The following is a 15,566-nucleotide window of genomic DNA, read 5'->3' as shown; positions in this document are numbered from 1 at the left end:
TTTTTTGTATGTATGTATATATATATATATATATATATATATATATAATTTAACATAGGATGATAGTTCCTTCTTTAACTTTTCTAAATAAACATTTAAAATTCTTTAGTAAGGATGCTGTCATGTTTCACCTTTCCTTCTGTCGAACATATCTGTTAACAACAAAATATATACTTATTATTTACAATTCTACTTTCTTGGGAACCCGATTTGTTTCATGAATCTGACAATGAAACCTCATATTTCATTTCTACCAACAATGTCCTATTAACATTGTAGGTCCATATCACAGACACTTGTGACCCTCTTAATTAAGCGCAAGGTCCTTAGCACGGAAACGTTCCTAAGCAGAGGATATCATTTCATATAGTTCACTTGCTTCCCTGTGTTCGTGATGTGTGTACGGCCGAGGAATCCTTATGTGTTTCAGTCTGCAAAATACAAGCGTAAACATTTGAAAGGAACGTGCAAATGGAACATTTAGATAATTCGCTTTCACGTTGCCAAGATTTCTGCCAAATGAACCGGAGTTTTTTAATTACAACCTGAAATACGAGTATTTCAGCAATACGGCAATCCCCTTCCGATATATACAAAAAAATATCTATCGAGCAGATCTGTATCTTTATTCATGACAACAAGCATTGAATGTTTACGATATTTGAAATCGATATCAACATAGATGTAGTCATATTTCGAGTGAATCGTCACTTATGATGCATTTTCTATTCGATGGTTATCGATTATTTATTATCGATAAAATTTTCTTTTACCTAAAAGGGGAACAATTATTATTTCTTTGTTTGTTTGTTTGTTTGTTTGTTTTATGCAGATCATTTGTTAGTCTTGCTGCCTGAACTAGTAGCTAAATGTGCTGGCACGGCTCCATTTGGCGCTCCGTTTTGATTTGAAAGCCTAAGTTACATCTGAAGTTGCTACGACATCATTTTTTTTATGTTGTCCTTTCCGAGCCACACATGGTACCTATTATACGTGTGAAAAGCATTTATCCGTCTTTTCCCACATACAAACCATAATACTATTCTAAACTTTGGGTATTATTTATCGTATATACACGTATACAATAACTTATTTCATTTATCACCTTTATAATTAGGAGTACCATGATAGTCTCTGTGGTCTAGTGCTCAGAGTTCCTGGTTACAGATCTAGAGGTACCCGGTTCGATTCCCGGAGCTACCAGATTTTCTGAAAAGTAGTGGGTCTGGAACGGGGCTCATCCAGCCTCGTGAGGGTAATTTATGAGCTATTTCAAGGAAATAGCGGCTCCGGTGTAGAAACCGAGATTGACGGCTGTGGGGATTCGTTGCGCTGACCACGCGACACCATCTGCCCGCTAAAGTTGGCACTAACTTCGCCGACAAGCGACGGTCGCTCGGTCGGTATAGTTCGCTTGCGGACTAGAGGCCACGGAGTTTGTTTTTTGTTTTAGGACTACTGAAAGCTCTCATTCTTTCTACAACGCCTTCTGAAACAAACTGTATTGAAGAATAAATTATTTATTTATTATGACAATCTTGGCCATCTTTCCTTTGTTTAGCGTGTAGTCTCGCTCAGTGATCGTTTTTACAAATACTTGTAAAACGGTTGCGAAGCAAAGAAACAGCGATAAACATAGATCGCTTTTGCACAGAAACGGACCAGTTGTGATCGCCTAGTAACCAGACAAGTGATGGACAGAAACGGAGGGAAAATTTGATATCATTGCAAAAAAATGAGGAGGTATTACAGCAAATGAAAAATTAATAAGCCTACTTTAGGAAAGTAGGCTAAAAATAACAGAAGGAAATAATACTAAATTAATTAAATACGGAGGCATAATTTATACACAATTTTTTAAATTTACGCTGAACATAAAAATATCTTATGAAAACTGCTGTAGCAAGTTGAATCTTTAAGAAATAAGATACAAGGAATGCAACGGTTATAGATGCATAAATATTGCAAATGCCTCAGCCTGAAGAAGCAAAATGAATTCCCTTAGTTATTACTCCTTTTTTTTCCCCTTGGCACTACAGCCCCAGTGGGCCTAGGCCTACCTCCATGAACTTCTCCGTTCACTTCGGTTTTTCTAGATCTTACACATTCGGTAGGACTCCTTGGGCGGGTGATCAGCTCGTCGCAAGGCCTCTACCTGTACACAAACACAGAAAAACGCACACACACAAACTAAACATCCATGCCCTGAGTGGCATTTGAACCCACGATCCCGGTTTCCAAGCGAGCGAAGACAGTACATGCCCTAGACCGCTGGGCTACCGTGACCGGCAGTTATTACTCCTTATCATGATAAATTCTCTGCTTCACACATTATCTTCCTACCACTCCACCGCCGTTATAATAACCGCTGCTCTTTGTCTCTCCTAATCTCTATGCTCACCTCACCAGAGCAGTCCTACTCAGCTACACTGCGTCAAGACCTGCAACCACAGGAACCGCAGATATGAAGGAAAACTTGCGGACCCCAGCGCAGCAGCATCTTCTGCAACAGGAAATTCAGAGTACAGGTCTGATAGTACAGGCTCCCAATTCGACTAACAATGATATGTTAAAAATTGCCACTGTAGTGTAACAGATCATATTGGTGCTCAGTAAGACTGTCTCAGAAAAAGACAACATAATTATCATTTCAAAAATGTCGATATTTACACTTTACAAAGGCGAAGCATATTCGTAAGAGACAGACTTATCCTCTCGTCAGAGAAGATGTTGCATATGGATTATGACCGCAAAGGTTCAGGCAAAAAAAGTCTCTGGTCGGAAACTCAAGGGGCTTGGCGCCAAGACGAAATGATTGGCGATAAGCTGTCAGTCGTAAAGTAAATCTGTCTCTGATTCTGTCTTAATTCAAGTTGTTCCACATATTCGATGACTTACTATAAGGTGACATCGAACAAAACTAATCTGTGCCAAATCTTCTTTCTTTCATTTTTGTCAAATATCCAAATTTCAGTTTTAAACTTAAAGCGCAACGAAATTAACCACGTTACATACAGCAGAATAACAAACTAACAAACTAACTCTATACAACATACGCATATTCCTTCTTGAGAAGCTTATATTCACACAATTTGTCAAGAAATTCCCTGTCTTTTACAAAAGACAAAGGTCCACTATATTACTAAAAAGGGGCCGCCACTGCCACCCATCCTGAGACGTTTCACATTTCTCCTTCATTTCATTCTCTTTGACATGATCGCTCTAACAATATTTGGCGATCTTCTCATTGTGTAATTTTCGCCATCATCCCATCACTTCCCCTCCTTTCGATCATCTCCTCAGCACCTCTCACTAAAAAACGTTAAATTTCTCTCTCACACTGAGAGACCAAGTATCACCACGCCCATATAAAACTAGGGATTAAAGTATCCTTTTATAAGCAAACCAATTATATGTATTAAAAACATTCGTTCTATTTCTGTTGCCGAAGAAATATTGTTCCCACATACAGTATTGAATTTGTTTAAAGCTAGAATCTTACTATATTAAAAGAGAAAATAGGAGCAAAGTACTTTCAGTGACACACACGATTCGAAATACGTTATAAATGTACAACTATTTTCTTTTCCTTTGGCGCTACAGCCCGAATTTGAACCTTGGCCTGCCTCCATGAAACCCTCCGTTTTACTTCGGTTTACTAGATCTTAGACATTCGGTAGAACTCCTTGGGCGGGTGATCAGCTCGTCGCAAGGCTTCTACGTGTACACAAACACAAAAAAACGCATACACACACAATCACTAAACATCAATGCCCTGAGAGGGGCGAAGGCAATACATGCCTTAGAATTCTCGGCTACCGTGACCGGTAATGTACAACTACAGATTTAAATTTCAAGTGCAGTATTATCAAAGCACTGTGTACCTGTAAAACCAATGACTGTCTAATGCATGAACATTCCTGAGTAACGGGCATTTAACTAATCATTTATGGAATCGATTTCTCAGTTACTTCAAATGCATTAAAAGCATCTCAAAGTACTTATCCTGCAGTAATTAGCACGAAGTATCCGCTGAAGTTCACATAAATATATAAGGTTTGTGGTTAGAAGCCGAACTAAGCAGATCTTCGAAACTGACACAGTTTCTTGATTAAGTAATTTCCTGGGATTAATAACCAATTAACGAAATGTTCTGAACTGGTGAAACACAGAAAAGGCCTCCACCGATAACCTCAGCAGCACTCATTTACTCTTGATATTTATGTTGCCTCCCATCGGCGGGAACTCCTCTAAAATAAGAACAAGAAACATAGCCATCTAAACGGGACAGGGTCCTGTGTTAGAAGCTGTTATTCACTCAGCTGGCCAAAAAATTTAGTCGACTTCTTATGCACACCGGAAATTCGTTCATCGTGTTCACGTTCAATCCAGTTCATATACTGACAGCCTATTTTGTTTTCAGATCAATTTATATTATTTTCCTCCCATGTATGATTATGTGTTCGAAGTGCTATCTTTCCTTCGGGTTTAGGTATAGTCGAACGCCTCATTAAATTTCTTTTGTGTACGTTGAAGTGGAGGGTTGACGAAGAAAAATTGTTCCTTAGTTTTTGCATGGTTCCCGTGTAAAATGTGACGGGGATCCGACAATTTGAGAGAGAACACTCCTTATTACTCCCACAACCGGTAAGTAAAAGGATGATGTAAGGATGAACGATAGTTTAATTATTAAAAAAATTAAATAATAGCACAGAAATATTATAATTATATTTGTTTAAACAACAAAATAGCACCGTTGACTGATATGTCTTGTATGTTTAACCTTGCATTGAACTTCATATTGCACTACAGGACTATACGCATATCCAGAAACAGCTAATAATTCAGATTACTGCAGCTACACGCGAGACTACATCTCGAGCTTCACTAAACGTAGAAAATTGCTGCTTTCATATAGAACGCTATTCTTTACATGCAAGTCTGACAGATACTGACGTGTACGTGTTAAAAAACTAATATAAAATATTCTTAAAGAATTATTACTTGTATCTTCATTGTTATTCAAAGTGTACTGTCATCTTCTATAAGATATACACTTCAGAAATTTTCTGCTGACAGTGTCATTGTTGAATTTGTAAGAACACAATATTTTACTTTCAGGTATTACCAGCCCCACGCACAACCCAAAAATCTTCTTTCGCTGTATTTTCCCTCTCATACGAATTCATCAGCTTGGGAGTCATGGAGCCCAGCCATATTTGCCTCTGTAGGGCAATACGTCTCTTCTTTGTTCCTTTCACTGCCACGACAAGGGCTTCTTCAGGTGCAATTTAACAACTCGTATGATTACCTTGCCTTCTGAAGGCTTTCATTCGACATATTCGACTAGTAACATCCGAAAACAGCATAAAGTACGCAAAATTACAATTCGGTGTTCAATATGCCTACAGAACGCCGTTGTGCCCCGTTGTTTTGCTTTTATGATACTGACTATTCCGAATAAGGAGACATTGTAAGATTTGAGGTTTTCATGGCGGTGACTATGAAGAATGCCCTCTTCTGGGATGTGGCGCCATGTAGATCTTGTCTGAAAAGACGTTTCGGAGGAAGGTCGATTCACACAAGATCTACACGGTGCCACATCCCAGAAGAGGGCATTCTTAAATGAGACATTTATTTCAGGAATTATATGAAACGACAGAATTGCTGAAGAACCGGTTCCACAGTTTCGCCCTTCAAAATAAGAAAGCCTCAAAACTGAGGCTCTACAAGAAATAATTCCGCTCTTTGGGGGGAGGGTTTTGAGGTCTGTTACTAAGCAAAGGATCTGGCACGAATTCTATGGGTATATTCTTGTGTTTATTGTAAGATAAATATGCTGAACATTTCACCTTCGGTCATTAAAGTAATTTCCTTAGTTTATCACTGTTCAAAATATCGATCAAAGAAGTTAAAGATCAATGTTATTGATATGACTAATATGTACAATTTATTCACAATTTAATGGTGCTAACACCCGGCACCATGCCGAATTAGCTGTGCAATCACCCGCGCTCTCTCTATATATGAACCCAACTACTACAAAGCCTTACTCACACTGCCGCTAGAGCGAGACACAGCACTGCAAACTGCCCTTTTTATGTAAGCTACTGTTTTGAGATAAGAAAACACAGTTATAAGCCCCTTCTTCTGCGTATTTCCCACACTTCCGTACTTCCAAGTTAACAAAGCAACACTTGCTTTCCAAACTGAGAGGTGTTCTATATGAAATTGCGGCATATTATGCATGACAATATATACCTCTCAACATTCTGATGCCCAATTCGAAGGTAAGAGGATTGGCTTTTTTTCATCTTATACTCTATAATTCTGAAGCTTGGGTCTCAACGCCCATTAGGAAAAGACTGGGAAGAAAGAGTGTGAGATTCTTTTTAAGAATTTGGGTAAACCACAAATACTGTAAACAAAACAAATTGATGGTTTTTAATCTATTAAGCTCAAGACTACAGGTTATGGACGCTACACAGCAATATATACGGAACAGAAATTTAATAACAAGTGTCATCATTTCTTTGCAATCGTCAGTTCGAAATTCGTCGCCACAAGTAACCCCATGGAGCAGAGTTTTCCTTCAGAATGCTAGTAGCATGTCATGCCCTTTATGAAACCCGGAGGCTCACTGCCAAGTTTACAAGAGCCTGCCACTGGAGAGTCTCATGAGCCGGATGAATCCAATCATGTCCACACCGCCACATCCTATTTCCTGAAGACTGATCTGAATATTATCCTCATATCTATAACAAGTTTCCCAAACGAAGCCTCTCCTTCAATTATTTCGACTAAATCTTTGTATGCATTTCTCGTCCCTTCCACAGGTCCCACATGATCCGACGAACGCATCCTCATTTACATAAAATTTCATCTTTCTCCTCACATTATATACTATATATTATATTATTACATATATTATAAATATTAATAATTATTATATTATATATTATTCTATTGCGTCTAAATATTCTCTGAGCATCCTGCTTGCAGACACCCTCAATCTTTGCTCATCATTGCAGCACTAGAAAGGTAATGGGACAACGCGTTCAGTAGTCACACAAACTCGCCCTCGCGCGGGAGGACGACGGCAGTTTTCCTTAAATGGGCCCATACACGCACGAGTCTGGCTCGCAAATCCGACTCGGCTCGGGTTTCAATGAACCAAACTGTTCCGTGTGTGGGTCGCAAAGTTGGGAGTCAGCTCATGCGTGTGTGGTGAAATTAATCCGAGCCCGGGTCCCGAGTCAAGCTCGGCGAGCCGGACTCGCGAACCAGACTCCTGCGTGTATGGGCCCCTTAACGCTAAGGCTATCGTTCTGATTAATGAAGTCTGAATTGCAGACAGGAGTAACTCACGACACCGGGGCTTTCTTTCCTCTTTCCCACTTCCTACTCCATCTTGACTGGAGTATTGTGAAGTAAGAAACGCTCAAAAGTTCTCTTCTAATGCACTTGTAGTAGTGAAGTGCTCTGAAGACGACAGGTAGCTACGTTAGCGGTACAGTCGGTTAAACCAACTTGTGTTCAGGGCCGTTCAGAGCATCTGCACCTAATATTTGTGTCTGGCTTAGAAATTCGGTTTCTGGATATTTCCTGTGTTTGATGAAACTTTGTTCTTGTCTGGTGGGTAATTTGATTGTTAATAAATACATGACTCCAGACTCTATCTATCAATCTATCTCTGGCTCAACAGTCCTTTGTTGGACCTTGGCCGCTTTTTCAGTTTCTTGATTTGTACACAGTCGATAAGCCTCCTTAGACGGGGGATCAGCTCATCGCAAGGCCGCTACCTGCATACAGGACACCACACTCACAGAATAAACGCACACAGACATCCATGCCTCAAGATCAATTCGAACCCACGATCCCAATGTACGGACGGGTCTTAGACAGCGCGGCCAATGTGATCGGCCAGTTAATCCCACTAGCAGCTTAAATTATACTTAATTCATTTACACTTTTTGTAGCTTAAGCAGTGAAGCTAGTACGATTTATTGTTATTATGATTATTAATTTCTGTTGCTTCTTCTGAAGCACAGGGCATTCGTTAAGCGGTTCGTTTCACTTCAGTTTCTTAATCTCATAGACAGGGGGCAGGATTCCGGATCAGCCTGTGTTTCGTTAGGTCGCTATCAGTCGCTACTTACACAGGAAGACACAAACAGAATAAACGCAGACCGATAACCATGCCTCGATTGGATTCGAACCCACGATTGCAGTAGTATGATTGGGTACCTACGGAACCAAATCTGCTCTATATGCATATTCTGGAAACCCGTAGAACGACTAAAACATGACAAGGGAATTGTCTCATTGCATTTTAGCATACTTAACAACCCAATTCTTTCTCCTGTGGCACTACAGCCCCAATTTGGGCCTAGGCCTACCTCCATGAAACTCTCCGTTTCACTTCGGTTTACTAGATCTTACACATACGGTAGGACTCCTTGGGCGAGTGATCAGCTCGTCGCGAGGCCTCTACTTGTAGACAAACACAGAAAAACACACACAAACATGCCCTGAGTGGGATTCGAACCTACGGTCCCGGCTTCCGAGCGAGCGAAGACAGTGCACGCCTTAGACCGCTCGGCTACCGTGACCGGCAACAACCCAATTAGTAACTCAGCATTCCATACGTTCGAATGATTGGATACTGAGTAATTAATTGGCATTTATTTGAAAGGAAGATGTCGTGACCCTATTTAAGTTACTATCCCGGTATTCGTCTGGAAACCTTCAGACTGGACATTCGGCGTCCTGGCATCCCCCGGTGAAACGTTACCCCTCGGACCATTGTCACGCACTATGCCTCATACTCTCTAACGGTCTCAGAAGGATCACATGTAGACAAGCGCTGTGTGAAGGGGAACAAGCTGTCGATGTCGAGACTATATAGCGTCGGACGAGAAGATGACTGATGAATTAGCAGCGATCTGAAAGGAAGTGATCGTCGCCTAATCGTGGTGCTATCCTGGAGGATGTACTATCTTTTGCCTGGAGGGGCTGACATTCAAAATGACCATCCCCGAAAACACAAACCTAGAACATTACCGCTAGACCAAGCGTTTCGATGGTACAGATTATTGATATCTGTAATGTTCTAAAGATTAAATCGTCTTGCCTGTCTCTCCACCTGTGAAGAAATTACTCGCAATTACTTATCGAAAATAACCCAACCTGAATAGTAACAAGAATGAGCTTGTGTTAACTGCCTGATAATTTTACTGATGATAGTGAGTGCACGACTAAATAAACTATCGAATAAAATGACAACCTACAGTACCTATCACAATGATACTTCGTCCACTAAAATTTTCCAGCAGACTTTTTTGTAGTTGGCTACTTCGTACATTCGGTTATACCGCGTCTTTCATTCTATGCCCAGATGTAATTAAATACATTTTGCGTTGTACAAATTTCTATGAATATTTCAGTTACCTTATAAGTCTACATTGAATCATTTATCGTTGTAGGGTACGGGTATATGCGGTTAAGTCTACAATCTGCTATGAATGTGCCCGCATGCTCCTAGCTTCTCTTACCTTGGGTTATTTTTTCAAACACCAAAGTTTTATTGAGCTCTCCTTACATAATATCAGGGATTCCAAAATTAGACAGAAGTCAGTTTCACTTACAACACCGTTACTACAGCTATCCCCGAATATGCGCATTGGTACTAGTCGCATTGAATCCTCGGTTTCAGCAACAAAAGGAGATGCAACGTTCCCTAGCTCCTAAATACTAAACACAAAAAGTAAAGCTATCCCTGTAACAGACCGTGAAGACCCACAGGGTTGTGAGACGTCGAGGCTCCCACATTCTCTAGGCAATCGGCTCACATATAGTGGTGAGCGTGTGGTGAGGTTGTCAGCCTTAAGTGCCGGCCGCCTTTATGTCTCTCAGGAATACTTCTCCTACTTATTTCTGTTAGAGGCTGAGTCAACCCCAGGGCCATAGTGCGGATGGGAGAGTTAGGTCAATTGAAAAATCCAATAAACTCATCGGGATTAGAACCCGCAACCTTCCGGCTTGTAGCATAGTGCCTCAACCAACTACGGTACCGCGTATACAATAGTTGCAAACTATATACTGAATACTGATAATGGAGCACGTTGTACCATACAGTTAGAAATTTTACTTGCACACTCTATGTCTCCTTCAGCGTCTCCTCTTCTGTTCCTACAGAGTTCTACGCCAAGTTCTGCAGATGAGAAAGTAAAATACGTAATAATAAGGGTAGGGAAGATTAGGGTGGGGGCCAGAAGTGAGGCGTAACCAAGAGTAACGGAAACCGCAATTAAATATAGATTCTGGCACGACGAGGCGAAGATGTTGCCATGGCGATAATGCTACGGAACATGGATCGAAAGAAAGAATGATTATGACTAGTAAGATAACAAGAGGGTGTGTTGTTATTCATCTTGTGTGTACTTACGAAATTCTAGTGCTATTTGGCACCGTCTTTAGAAACTAATGGGCATAGATCTCACGTCAGAGAACTGTACAATGACTCTGTCAATAAGCTATACAGTAACTGTATTACTCTTTTCACCTGGTAAAGCATAATAGTTTGCATAATTTTATTTCTGTGTTGCAGCCGAACATCGGAGACTCTGTTTTAGAATTAAAAAATAAAACTCCGTGACCTGTAGTCCGCAAGAGAACTATACCGACCGAGCGACCGCCACTTGTCAGCGAAGTTAGTGCCAACTTTATCGGACAGAGGGTGTCGCGTGGTTAGCGCAACGCATCCCCACGGCCGATAATCTCGGTTTTCTAGACCGTAGCCGCTATTTCCTTGATATAGCTTCTCAGTCATTCCCACGAGGCTGACTGGACCCAGTTCGAGAACCACTACTACCCAGAAATTCTGGTAGCACCGGGAATCGAACACGGGACCTCTGTATCTGTAGCTAGGAACTCCGATCACTAGACCACAACTAACGGAATATAAATTCTTGTGTTGAAATATGAGAGTCGCTACGATATAATTTCGTTCTGAATTTCCTGCATTAACGTGTAAAGATATAGTTGTCCTTGTGCACAATTAAGCACCACGCCAAGAAAAAGTACGGTGGTGTGGAGGTAGAGCTCCACGCATAATGAACATAAGCACTAAATGGAGGTGAGCTGTCAATTTGACACCTCAGCCGCTTTACGCCGAGGGAAATAGCCCGCAGCACCCACTGAAAAAGATGCTGAATGGATCCCAGAACATGTCTGTACGCTGTGGACAAGAGAGAAAATTCCCTTATCCCTGCCGGGGACTGATCCCGCTTCTTCTGTCGTCCAGGCCGTAGCAGCCTAGACTGGAGACAAATAACTGTCTGAAGAAGCAGAACTTTCTGACGGATCAGCATTCCACGCGTGAGGTGTTGTGTATAGGTATTGCTGCAGAATTTGTGGCCGCGGTAAACCCAACGAATGGGACCTGACTAGAACATGAAAAGTACTTGAATGTGTGGTACGCAGTCATATTATGGTAACTGATGATCCGTATTTCGGCGTATCTCAATATTTGGGTAACAAATATGGCAATCACAAATTGTCGAATAAGGGGGTGAGTAGAATGGTGGGGGGTTATTCAATTACATATCTAAACCCCCAGGTGAAACCGACACACGAGCGCTTGTAACATAATTACATTTTGCCTTCTAATCAATGTTCTTATTATCTGAAGTCATTCTTCTGTCATATTTTTAGAAACTATTAAATTCTACAATATAAATTGGTTAATTACATGCTTTGCATACACTTTTAAGCCTTCATGTCGCCGTTATGCACTATGAACGATATACCTAACACACAAAAAGTGTTTTCAATCAGCACAATACGAACTTCCGTGGTTCTAGTTTATTTTCGTGATCAATTTCCAACATATTCTGAGAATTTAAATTCTGTATTATAATATCGTATGACGTGCCTGGGATTAATCATGGTGTAATAATATTTGGAGCGTGTCTACGGCAAGTTAGAGGTTCGGCCAAGGCGTCGAGTTCATATCGGAAACTTCTCAGGCCTTGCATTCAATTAGCACGTGAATCATTGCCAACTGCAAACACTGATTCTTAATAACGTCCTACACTGTAGCTGCCGTAATTTTCTATTAAACTCATGAAGAAAACGCAGACTGCTTTTTCCCACCTTATAAATCCAGATTATGAGTTCCTTTTGCATAATTAGGAGTTTCATAATCTTCATAAAATTAGATCAAGGTGACCAAATCAAGGAGGATAAGATGTCAGGCAAATGTATCACGCTTGGAGATAAATACATATTGTCACTTGTATGAGTGCCTGTAGACGGGGTTTGGATTGGTAACTTTATTTAATTAAACTCTTAAACACACAAATCATGATTACAGTTTACAAACCACTGTCACACAGAGACTAGTGTTCTCAGTCTGTTACAGTCTTCATCAGCCTTTGCCTGCTAACGTCTTCCGTCTTCCAACGGTGGACATTCCCCTTACTCTGGGTTCCCGAACTATCCCCGTACCTCACGTACTAGCATCTAACAACAGCTCACAATGGCTGAACTACAATTCAATTCTCTGAATAACTCATAACTCACCAACCAGTTCTTCACTTCCTTGCACTGCGCCGCACGGCACTCACTGCACTGCACTAACTCTGAGTCTGAGTCTGAGTCTCATTTGACGACCGACGGTCAGTCGGCCAGTTTATCTTGGCATAAAGCACCCATCTGGGGCTTGCGACCAAATCTTTATTATTGTTTGACAGTTACGGTCTTGTACGGTTTTTTTTTTGTGAGCGCCCTCTCTGACGAGAGGACGGGTCTGTCTTTTGTATATGCTGCTGCTCCTTGCCAGTGTAGTCTTTCTCGGGTCCGAGTCCCTTGGTACTCGAGACCATATATTACTGTATCAAATTTGAGACTTCCCTTTTCGTCGCCTCCTACGACTCGTAGGGTCACGGTGGAGGTATTTGAACCAGCCTCAACACGGTCTAACTCTCACTAATTGCCCTGCTTATAACATCTCGGCACGGACGGCACAGAAGGCACCGTTCCTCTATTTCTTTTCAATAGTTTCTTGTTAGGAGTTTGTTGCCTAGCAGCGGGTGTTGTTTACAGAGTCATTACTCAGCAGAGGGTCTACATGTTACAATATAAAATTGGTCTGAAAATTGAAAGACTACCTGGAAGACAGGGGAGTAGATGGAGGATAATATTAATACGAATCTTGAAGGTACATACTGTATTACCAGGGAAAGGGCTTAATCTTTCATACAAAACTAGGCAACATATTATTATGAGAGAAATACAATTTAATTTCACGCAGCTGTTCAGGCGTGACATTAGAACTCATAGTTACGGTATGTGGGCTAAGGGCCGCGCCATAGCTCAAGCGGTTAGTCGCTGTCTTCCCACCGCGGCGCCACGGGTTCGACCCCGGGTCTGGTCAAGTGGGATTTGTGGTGGACAAAGTGGCGCTGGGGCAGGTTTTCTCCGAGTACTTCGGTTTCCCCTGCCAATCTTAATTCTACAAATTGCTCAACAATCACCCTCAACTGTCATCTGTGGCTGGTACAATAGGCCAGAAGTGGCCGCAGTACAAGGGACTTAGTCCCACCCCACTAGCAATAAAAAAAAATACGGTATGTGACCTATCTGAACTTCTTATGGACTTGCACATGTATATTCTGGATGTTCATGGCTTCTAACTGGAAATTACATGGTGTTAGGGGCACCATGTTTATAGACTAAAATTTATGGTAAGCTCAACTCCCTACTGAACATGACGGAGTTCTATTTGCGGCGCTGGAAGCATAAAGAATTATTCCCTATCAGAATTTGCCATGTTTCGCCTGCTTTCCTGTTGCAAGACAAATATTTCAGCAGTGTGTAATCATTTAAATTAAGATATTAAACTACGAGCCGGGATAGCGCAGTCGGTATAGCGACTGGCTACGGGCTGGACGCCGGAGGGGACGGAGTTCGAGTCCCGATGGGAGCAAGAATTTTCTCTTCTCCAACTCGTCCAGATTGGCTCTGGGATCCACCCAACCTCTTATCCAATGGGTACCGGGGGCTCTTTCCTGGGGGTAAAGCGGCAGGGGCGTGAAGCTGACCACTCACCTTTAACCAGTACCGAGATCAAGAAAATGTAGATCTATAAATCCACCCCCCATACGCCTTCATGGCGTAGTGCTTAATTAGCTAAGCACAGGGACCAATTTACCTTTTTACCAACTTTAAAACAATAAACGAAGTAACTTATTCAGAAATGCATGTAGACTACATTAAATTATGGGCCTATTGCAATTTCTTCACCCATTCTGCCAAATATCCTGTTCATCTTCTCATCTATGGCAAGACCTTCCAAGTGGTGTCTCCCCGTGAGCTTCTCCAAACCAAATTCTGTAACAATTCTCATCCAGAAGTCCTGTGTAACACTTCGTAACATGCTAGTATCTTTATGGTAAGGGATTGTAAGGCCCCAGTCCAACCCCCGCTAGATGACCACCTCTTATCGGCGACCGGCAAACGATTTCTATCTGGAGCCTCTCCTTCAATGGAAGAATGAGGACAAGGAAGCGACATAACACCGGGTGTCTACAACTTATGTCACAAACATAAAAGTAACGCATGCCTTCCAATAAAGGAGCAGTTCTAAAATCCTGCAAAAAATGATGTGCAAGTTTTCATTCCTCCACACAATCATTTTTAAACTATGATTTGCTTCCCTGTTTCCTTCATCGTTAATTTACAGCAAAAACTTACCAACCATTGATAAATTTTGCCCCTCACCGATCACTGTACGATGTACGCATGTATCTGATTTCTTCTAAAGCTAATCCTCAGTTATATTCAATGCATTCCGAGCAGTTCAGAACCTAAGAGGCTGTCGACTACTATCCTACAGTCATATTTTGCCTGCCACTAACTTGCATCTGAGTCAAAATGAATCTTATACAGCGTGAAACATTTAAAACTCAACCCAAATTGTAATATGACGTGTAAGCTTATAGATGATATCAATGTAATAAGATAAATGAGTTGTTAGTTTTTGTTGCTTACTTGTGGAAATTTGACAAAATGCGTGTATCTTTACCGTAGAAGCTGAAAATATCCACCAGAAAATGTCAGTTCAGTAAAATATTTTGGATCCCCTAAGCTTCTTGGATTCTTCTTATAGACTCTTTTAAAATTCCCATGGAAGGAAGTCTGGTGGTGTAAGGGCTGGAGATCGAGATGGCCAAAGGCCACGCCCAACAATCCGGTCACTAAAACTTCAGCGAATGTAGAAGAGTTACATATACTGCGTGTAGGTTTTCAGTTCTCCACTATTGGCTGTCTGGGTTATTAAACGCACGTGCATCTTTTACACACACCATGCTCACTCTTGCAGAGCTTCTGCGCAAACGATGACAGCAGCAGCCTAGCAGCCAGGGTGACATTGATTCAGGTGTCACGAGGAAAGCCGGGAGAGTCCATTACACCAGGGGAACAGATTCCCATTTTATTTATGTACCGCTGTACGTGATTGTTGTTTAGACTGTTTTAAATGTACACACTATACAAGCATCCAG

Source organism: Cryptotermes secundus, unplaced genomic scaffold (assembly GCF_002891405.2).
Source record: "Cryptotermes secundus unplaced genomic scaffold, Csec_1.0 scaffold408, whole genome shotgun sequence".
In the NCBI taxonomy this organism is placed as follows: Eukaryota; Metazoa; Arthropoda; class Insecta; order Blattodea; family Kalotermitidae; genus Cryptotermes; species Cryptotermes secundus.
The sequence above is the reverse complement of the archived record's forward strand: the minus strand, read 5'-3'. Positions refer to the sequence as shown.